Source organism: Natator depressus, chromosome 3 (genome assembly GCF_965152275.1).
Source record: "Natator depressus isolate rNatDep1 chromosome 3, rNatDep2.hap1, whole genome shotgun sequence".
Lineage (NCBI taxonomy): Eukaryota > Metazoa > Chordata > Testudines > Cheloniidae > Natator > Natator depressus.
Window position 1 is genome coordinate 192,102,243 of NC_134236.1, and position 7,956 is coordinate 192,110,198.

Here is a 7,956-nt window from a genome sequence, read left to right on the forward strand (position 1 = left end):
TCATTGGATCACATTCTACCTTTCTCTGCTAGATTGAAGAGCTCATTGTCAAATATTTGTTCCCCATGTAGGTACTTCTAGACAGTGATCAAGTCACCCCTTACCCTTTTCTTGTTAAGCTAAATATATTGATCTCCGTGGATATTCCTGTACATTATCTACTCTACCAAATATTGTTTTCATAGTAGCTGCCTATGGATTTATTGTTTGGTTGTGACATGAGAATAGATTATTCTCGTTTAATTAAATACACACTGATTGGGCCCTTCTAGTTCTACGGGTTCCATTATTTACGTCTCGATGTGGCATTCTGAATTAGATGGGAAATGGGAATCAAAAGGCTGCTGACCGGTTCGTAGGGATGATTTTTAAAAAATGTCCTGTTTTAATGCAATTGGCCATATTGTTCACAGTCTGTGGTGTAGTTCCACATAAGTTCATGTCACTATGTTGTTCTCACCAATTTATTATTCATCTGCCATGGTTAAAATATTTATAGCCAGTAAGGTCTGTTTTTTCCTTAGCATCCATGGTGCTTATGCATAACAGTAACTTGGGCATCTGTCACAGTAGACATGTTTGGTGGTTATGGCTGCTGTTCCATCACCAGTGACCCAAACGTCTCCCTCAATGGCCTAATTACGAAACAAAGCTGACCTGCAGCACATTTACAGAATTCTGTCTGAGGCATTTTTTTTCAGTGTATTCTTTCACTTACAAGCCTTCTGACCAATTAACAACAGTGGTGGCTGCTGCAGTAAACGCCATGTCCCTCTCAAATAATCCTCTCTTATTCATTAGTAATTTTTGGCCGTGAACTTCATCAAAGGGAGCTAGTTAAAGTTAAATGGTCAGATGGTGCTATTTGACCAAGGCGTCTCTTGAATCTGACCCCTATGCATTGTGCAAAGGTGTCTTTCAGATACTTCACTCCTTTCTTGTGCAAGCACTATCTGCTTCATTAACTCTGAATTATTTAATCACATGCTGCTAACTCTTGGCCCAATCAAGCTCCCACTGAAGTCAATGGAAAGATTCTTAGAGACTTCAGTGGGAGCTGCTGGTTCAAGCCCACTCAACCCTTCCTTTCTGTGCTGTTGGTTTCAGTTCCCCCAAGGTCCTGCAGAGTTTCTCAATGATGTATTCATGCTTCAGTTTTTAGTACTGTCCAGTAAAGCTACCCCACTTGGTGATGTTAGGGACTTGAATAATTGTATTGATAACATGGGTGATCTTTTACCAAATCCTGAGAGAAATCACAAACATGTTGAAGTAAATGGAGTTGTACCAGAGATGAATTTGCCCCATGGCTTTCTCTCTTTAGTAATTTGTTTTCATGTAATAAATTCTATTTTGGAGTCCTAAGCAGTCACCTGCAGATCACTCCTTTGTTTTTGTTTTTTAATGAAATGTCATGAAATAGGGTTTCAAATTAAAAAGAATGCAAATTGTAGTAACTATTCACTGCAAATCCACCTTTGCTTGAAAATGGGCCTAGTTTTGCTCATCATTGCACACATTTCTGAGTTAAATTATGCCATTTTTTCTTCAAAAGTTTCCTTTCCCACTGAAAATAGCCCACGTTCAAGTGAAAATTTTATTTTTTACCAAACTTTTCCTAGACATGGCAATTTCTAATTTTGCATTGAAATGAGAGAACACTTACATTCAGAGTGCTTTCAATATTGTGACAGTTTCACAAAGTCCTTTAGTTCGTGTGTCCCTAATGTCATATCCAGGTGCGGAAGTTTTCTGAGTATATACTTACCTAACTGAAAACTGGTTGTGGGCTTTGTATAAATTGGGAAAATTAGATGTGTTATCTGCAATAGCCATGTTTAAAAACATGTTAGCTGATCACGGTTAAGCGGATTAACAACAACCAGTTAACACATTTTAAACATGGACGCTCTTGTCTATACTTGTGTTATGTCATGTTTACCAACTGATGAATTAAACTGATAGTTTACACATTTTCCATCACTATTCATTTTCCCAGTTGAGAAAAAACCTTGGCTGATTAGGAATTGGCTGTGTTTAACACCTATTAAAACTGAGTGGATTGGCATTTGACATTGGCAAGCTACACTCAGCATTCTTTGGCATGATTTCCTACAGTTTGGAACCTTGGGCTGCTAGTTCTATTGAGAATTTTGCCCTTGTTTTGTATCCTAGTTCTCCATCGTTTTTTATACCTTAAAACGTGTATGTAGAGAGATGTTTGTGGTTGTGTACGATGTCCCACATTTAAGTTGAGTCTCCACTCCCTAGTACATTGCTGTTGTGACGAATGTCCTACTGAGCCCCCAGCATAATGAAAATGGCTACAGCCATTACCTTGTGAGCAGTTAGACCTTGATTCAGCAAAGCACATTAGCAGATGCTTAACTTTAAATTGACTCTGAATAGGACTGCTCACATGCTTAAAGTTAATCATGTGCTGAAGTTCTTTGCTAAATAAGGATGGACTTATATGCTTAAAATTCAGCATTTGCTTAAGAGTTTTGCTGAGTTGGGGCCTTAGCACATCCACCTTTGCTAAGAGAGAGAGAGAGAGAGATGAATGACTTGTTGATTTACTCTAGTGCTGTTACTCTGTATCAAGCATCACCAGAAAACAGTTCAGCAAAAGGAGGCCTTCCAGTGAATGTGATATTGGAGCTAATTTCTAACATAAGCATATCGGTGAGACTAGCGACAAGCACCAAATATGCCTGCATCTTCCACTGGACAACCTGCTAAAATACCAACACCTGGTTAGAGACCTAAGACCTGTAACTATTTGTAGCAAGTCTCGTGGGTGGTGGGGCTTTGCGCTTTTGTGGTGTCTAATTCTCATCTAAGCAATTTGCTCCTGTCTAATGGAGAGGAGTGGAGAATCGTATTGTGATTTAGGGCTGGTCCAAGGGTGCGGGGGACAGATGCAGGAGAGTAGCAGTTCTGGCTCTCACACTGCACAGCCTGTTTTATTAGATTAATGACTGTGGATTACTCTCATTTTTAATCTTTCTCAGCAACTGTGAGCAATCGCCTCCAAAATCAGTTTGCTGCTGGCTAGCCAGTGAATAGATAATCAGATCTCCGTGTGTTAAATATGCACAGCTGTATGTCTGATATGGCTGATCCATCTGCAGGAGACACCACGTGCCAGCTGCTTTGCTCTGAGTAAGTGGGGAGCAGATCCATTAGAGAGAAAGTCCACGGCACAATTAAGGAACAATCTTCAATTCCATCAATTTGCTCTCACCCTCTCCTCCTCCAGAGTCTTGCATTTTCTCTCCCTTTTCATCTCTCCACTGACTTCCATTAAACTTGACTTATGTTTGGAAGTACAGGAAATTTTTTTTTCCTCAAAGCAAGCTTGGTTTCCAGGTGGATTTTCCCCAAGCTCTTGCAATGCTAATTCTGACCTCCCCAAGGCTGTGATTCAGAGGAGTTGGCTAGTCACTCAAGTCGTGAGGCTTTCCCACAGCTTTCTTTTATTGGCTGACACTTTCCCCCACTAACAATCTGAGCGGCCTTATCCCCAACCCCCCTACTTTGAGCAGCTCTGTATCTGTCACTCTCTCCGACAGATGGGATAGTCAAAAAACAGTCTGTTCTGATCACACTCTCTTTGCTACTCCCTTAACTAGCCACCAGGGGTGAGTCTGGAAGCAGTCTAATGAGGAAGAGTTTCAGAAGCAGGAGCCAAAGTGAGTCTCCTTAGTCCATGTTTAGGCACCAAAGTCAGCGGGGGCTGTTAGTTGCTCATGGTTTCGAAAATCAGGCTACAACGAATGACATTTAGATTTAGGAGCCTAACTACAGGCTCCTGCACTTGGCCTCTATATACGTGAGAGGACTGAGTTCTTTTCTAATCCTTTGTGGGGGACCCACTGAGTTCACTAAAATGCACTATAAACAAAGCAACTTATTGAATCCTTTGTGGACGGGGGTGGGGAATGAAATATACATATTTTTTTCTGGAGGGGCTATTACTTGTCATTACCCTTAATCTTTTACTTCCAGCTTAAGTTGTATACTAGTCTACCAAACCAGTAATGTCATCACTGTTCTATTGACAGATGTCTGAATCCTTTAAACCATGATTTTATTATGTAAACTTTCCTGCCACTGGAATCCCATCAGTGCTGTAAGAGAAGGGCTTTCTTACCCAGGTGTAACTGTGCAAACATTATGGTTAGGGCACAAAGTCCAGTTTGGTTAGAGTCTGTCACATAAATATACGTGTCGTTAAATCAAACACAGCTTGTGTTCTATGAGAAAATCCTATTTATAAGCAGTTGCTTGAGATCCATGAGATAACCCCTTTGCTTTGTGGATTAGGGTGTAAAGATAGCCAGTTCCTCTAAAAGATAATTCATGGGAAAGTGTTCGAATGAATAACAGTGATTAAACTATCTAGGCAAAAGCTGCTCTTGCACTTTATATGGCTGGATTTTCGACAACGTTTTGTGAGAAAACTTCTCCTCTATTTTCCAAGTGAAGGGATCTTCCCAAAATCAGTAAGCAAATCCTTCCAGAGTGGTGTGTTACAGACAGTCCTACAGTATCGGCCTGGAAAAGAAGGAAATGATAATGCTTTGGAACATAATGACATTCCGTAAATAAAACCATGGAGTTGGCAAAAGTATCATACAAGTCAACATGCTTCAGTTTATTGCTAAATGAATTTGGGAATTAATCCCCCCACAGTCACTCCTATGTTTTGGAAGTGTGACATTGTTAGCAATGTCTAAAACCACAACTGGTACTGAACAGCTTAACACAACAAACTGAAATGAATATAAACAATTGCAGAGGAAAGTAGTAAATTAAGTTTATCTCAATCTTCTGGGGAATTGTGTTTGCTGTGACTGGAATATAGGAAACTGCCAAAGAAAATACAAAAACCAAACAACCCTGCCTCTTCCCCATCCCTCTGGAATCTATAGTGATTGGGGCATGTCTAAATATATATATGTGTGCTGGCAAGAACATATGACAGTTTGTAATCCATTTTCTTTGTGCTTTTTGAATTTGTATTGTATGAAACAATGGGCCTATTTCTGATCTCACACCATTTTTAGATGGGTCTGACTCTACTCACTTTAATGGAGTAACTCCTGATTTGCACCAATATAAATGAGACCAGAATCCAGCCTATGAATAGAGAGGAGTCTGAACCAAAACACGTTATACAAACACCTGAGAACTTTGGGAAAGTTCAATTCAGAATCCAGACTGTGTCTAATGAGCAAAACCAAAAGCCTGGATGTAAACAGATTTGAAGACATTTAGGACTAGATTTGTAAAGATGTTTTAGGCACCTAAAGATGCCAATAGGTGCATAGTGAGATTTTCAAATCACCTAAGCACCAAACTCTCATTGACTTCAATCCGTAAGCAATTTTGAAAATTGCACTAGGCACCTATCTACATCTTTAGGCACTATTATTATTACTGTGGTGCCTAAATCACGGACCAGGATGTCTCTGTGCAAGGTGCTGTACAAACACAGAGCACCTTTACAACTCTGGTCCTGTCCCCCCCAGAGTTGAATTCTGCATACTGGGTCCACCCCTCATGTAAAGCAGTATGGTAGCTCCCATAAATATACCAGCTTTTTCGTGAATTTTGATTATCACAATTGTGTGCATGTCATTTTGTGGCTTATTCACACTGCAGTGGCCAAGATTATGCACCTAAATCGGGGAGTTGCATGCAAATATGCCTAAGTATACATCTAACTGGTCATTTAGAAATGTAGTTATATGCACGCAATCATTGGTAACTGAATGTATAAAGGAAGGGCCTTATTCAAAGGCCAGTGAAGCCACAAGGAGTGTTTCCAATGACTTCAGTGAACAGTGGCTCAAGCCCTCAGTGTGCAGTTGCGCAGTCATGTAACAGGATGACTTGTCCTTGGGCTGCAGAGCATGGGGCCAAGCCAACCCTGACTACAGAACGAGCCCCACCTGAGGGGAATCGGGCAATTTCTTATAAAGAGCAGGTGGCTGCAGTAAGGAGGCAGCTCAGGAGGCTGTAGAGAGACTGCAGAGTGAGAGAGGCTCCTGCAGGGAAGACCCTGAGACCAGGGGAATTGCTCCAGCTGGGAAAGGGTGGGAGTAGCCTGGTAAGGTAGGAAGGACTCTGACCCGATCAGGGCAGTTTGGGCTGTACCCAGCTGAAGACTGGAGGGAAGACTTTAGTGTTTAGTTTTGAACGTTAAGTTAATAAATCAGACCCTGTTATGATTGGATTGGAAAAACCCGGTGTGGAATTTATTTGGGGATTCAGGAAGGGACGCTGAGGTGAGGGGTGGTATGCAGGGCTGCCCTGAGCCTACCAGAGGGCACTCAGAGGCAGCCACTCAACAATTCAGAAAGCCACGCCTCTCCTGATCTTCACTGAGATTTCAGTTAAAATACAGATGCAGGGGCTGTGACCATAGATAGAACTGTCTCAGCATTCAGTGCTAAGAAAAGTGGAAGAACTGGAAATTGCAGAATACCTTTCAAAATTAAGAACCCATGACAATAGATGTGTGAAATGTTTGCAAGGAGCCAGAAACCACATGAAACTGGTCGGGTCTGGGGTTTTTAAAACTTTGAAATTCAGCCAACATGCATTAAAAAAGTTTGTTCAGTGTGCAAGGCAAACTTCCTAGGGTGGAATTTTCAAAAGCACAAGACCCATTTCTTCCAAATCTCATTGTGCTTCAGTGGGATTTCTACTCCTACCTCCTTCTGGCACTTCTTAAAATCCCCACCTTAAACAAACCTGGGTCCATCACAAAGATAGAGAGGTTTTCTTCCATCCAGATTTCAGGTCAGGTTTTAAAAACCTCTGCATTTGGCAGGCCTTCAAATCCCGTGTTCTATTGTGAGCCAATCTCTAGCTGTGACCACAGGCCGGACTCTGCTCTCAGTGTAAATCTAAAGTAATGTCTTTTAAGTAAATGAAATTACACTGGTGTAACTGAAATCTGAATCTTGCCTTAGAGGTATAAGTGCTGGTAAACCATGAGAGAATCTAAATCCAGATACTGACATGCTGAAATTCCACAGGTGGTGTTCCTGGTGTTTGCAGCCCAGCTGGTATTCTCATAGGAATCCCATGCTCATTGCTTGTCCAATTTTACTGGCTCAAGAAGTTTGGTCAGTTTATATAATCTTCAAATAAGCATGTTAGCACTGTGGGGGGTGGTCCATCCGAACCATTTTTGGTGAAGTTTTCCCATTACTGGTAATTACAGTATTAGCCTGATATGACCCAGTATGTAAAGAAAGATCCACGTCCAAGGAGATGCTTCTTCAGTCTCTTCCCTTACATGTTTGTAAAAATCTCACACACTTACTGAGATCCTTCCTCCTACATGGTTACTTTTAGGATTATAAATGTGCAGCCATTTAAATTGAAATGAACAAACAGTGTTAATCATGGCATGGTGACTTTCGGGGGAGGGGGCTGTGCTATTGGGTGTTCTTTAATGAAGAATCCTGCTCTCACGTTCTCTCCTCCTTGCACCACCTTTGGTCACATCACAAAATAATCTTCCAGAATTAAACAAATTGCAAAATCCTAAAGTTGATTTAGGAAGTTTGTGATTGTGTAATGTTGTATTACATTTTCTGAAAAATCCACAAGACAATAAACTCAGCTCTTTATAATAAAGGGCCAAACCTGGGACTCTTTGGACTCCCTTCAGATGGGTGAACTTTAGATGGGTGAACTCCCTTCAGATGGGTGAACTTTAATGCCACAAAAACAATACTGACTCTACAGTTCTATCTTCCCGTGTTATTCTTGCCAGTCTGTCTGAAATAAAGACAGAGCCAGGAGCAGGAGTAATCTACGTAGGATGAACATAAGAATGGCCATACTGGGTCAGACCAAAGGTCCATATAGCTCAGTATCCTGTCTTCTGACAGTGGCCAATGCCAGGTACCCCAGAGGGAATGAACAGAACAG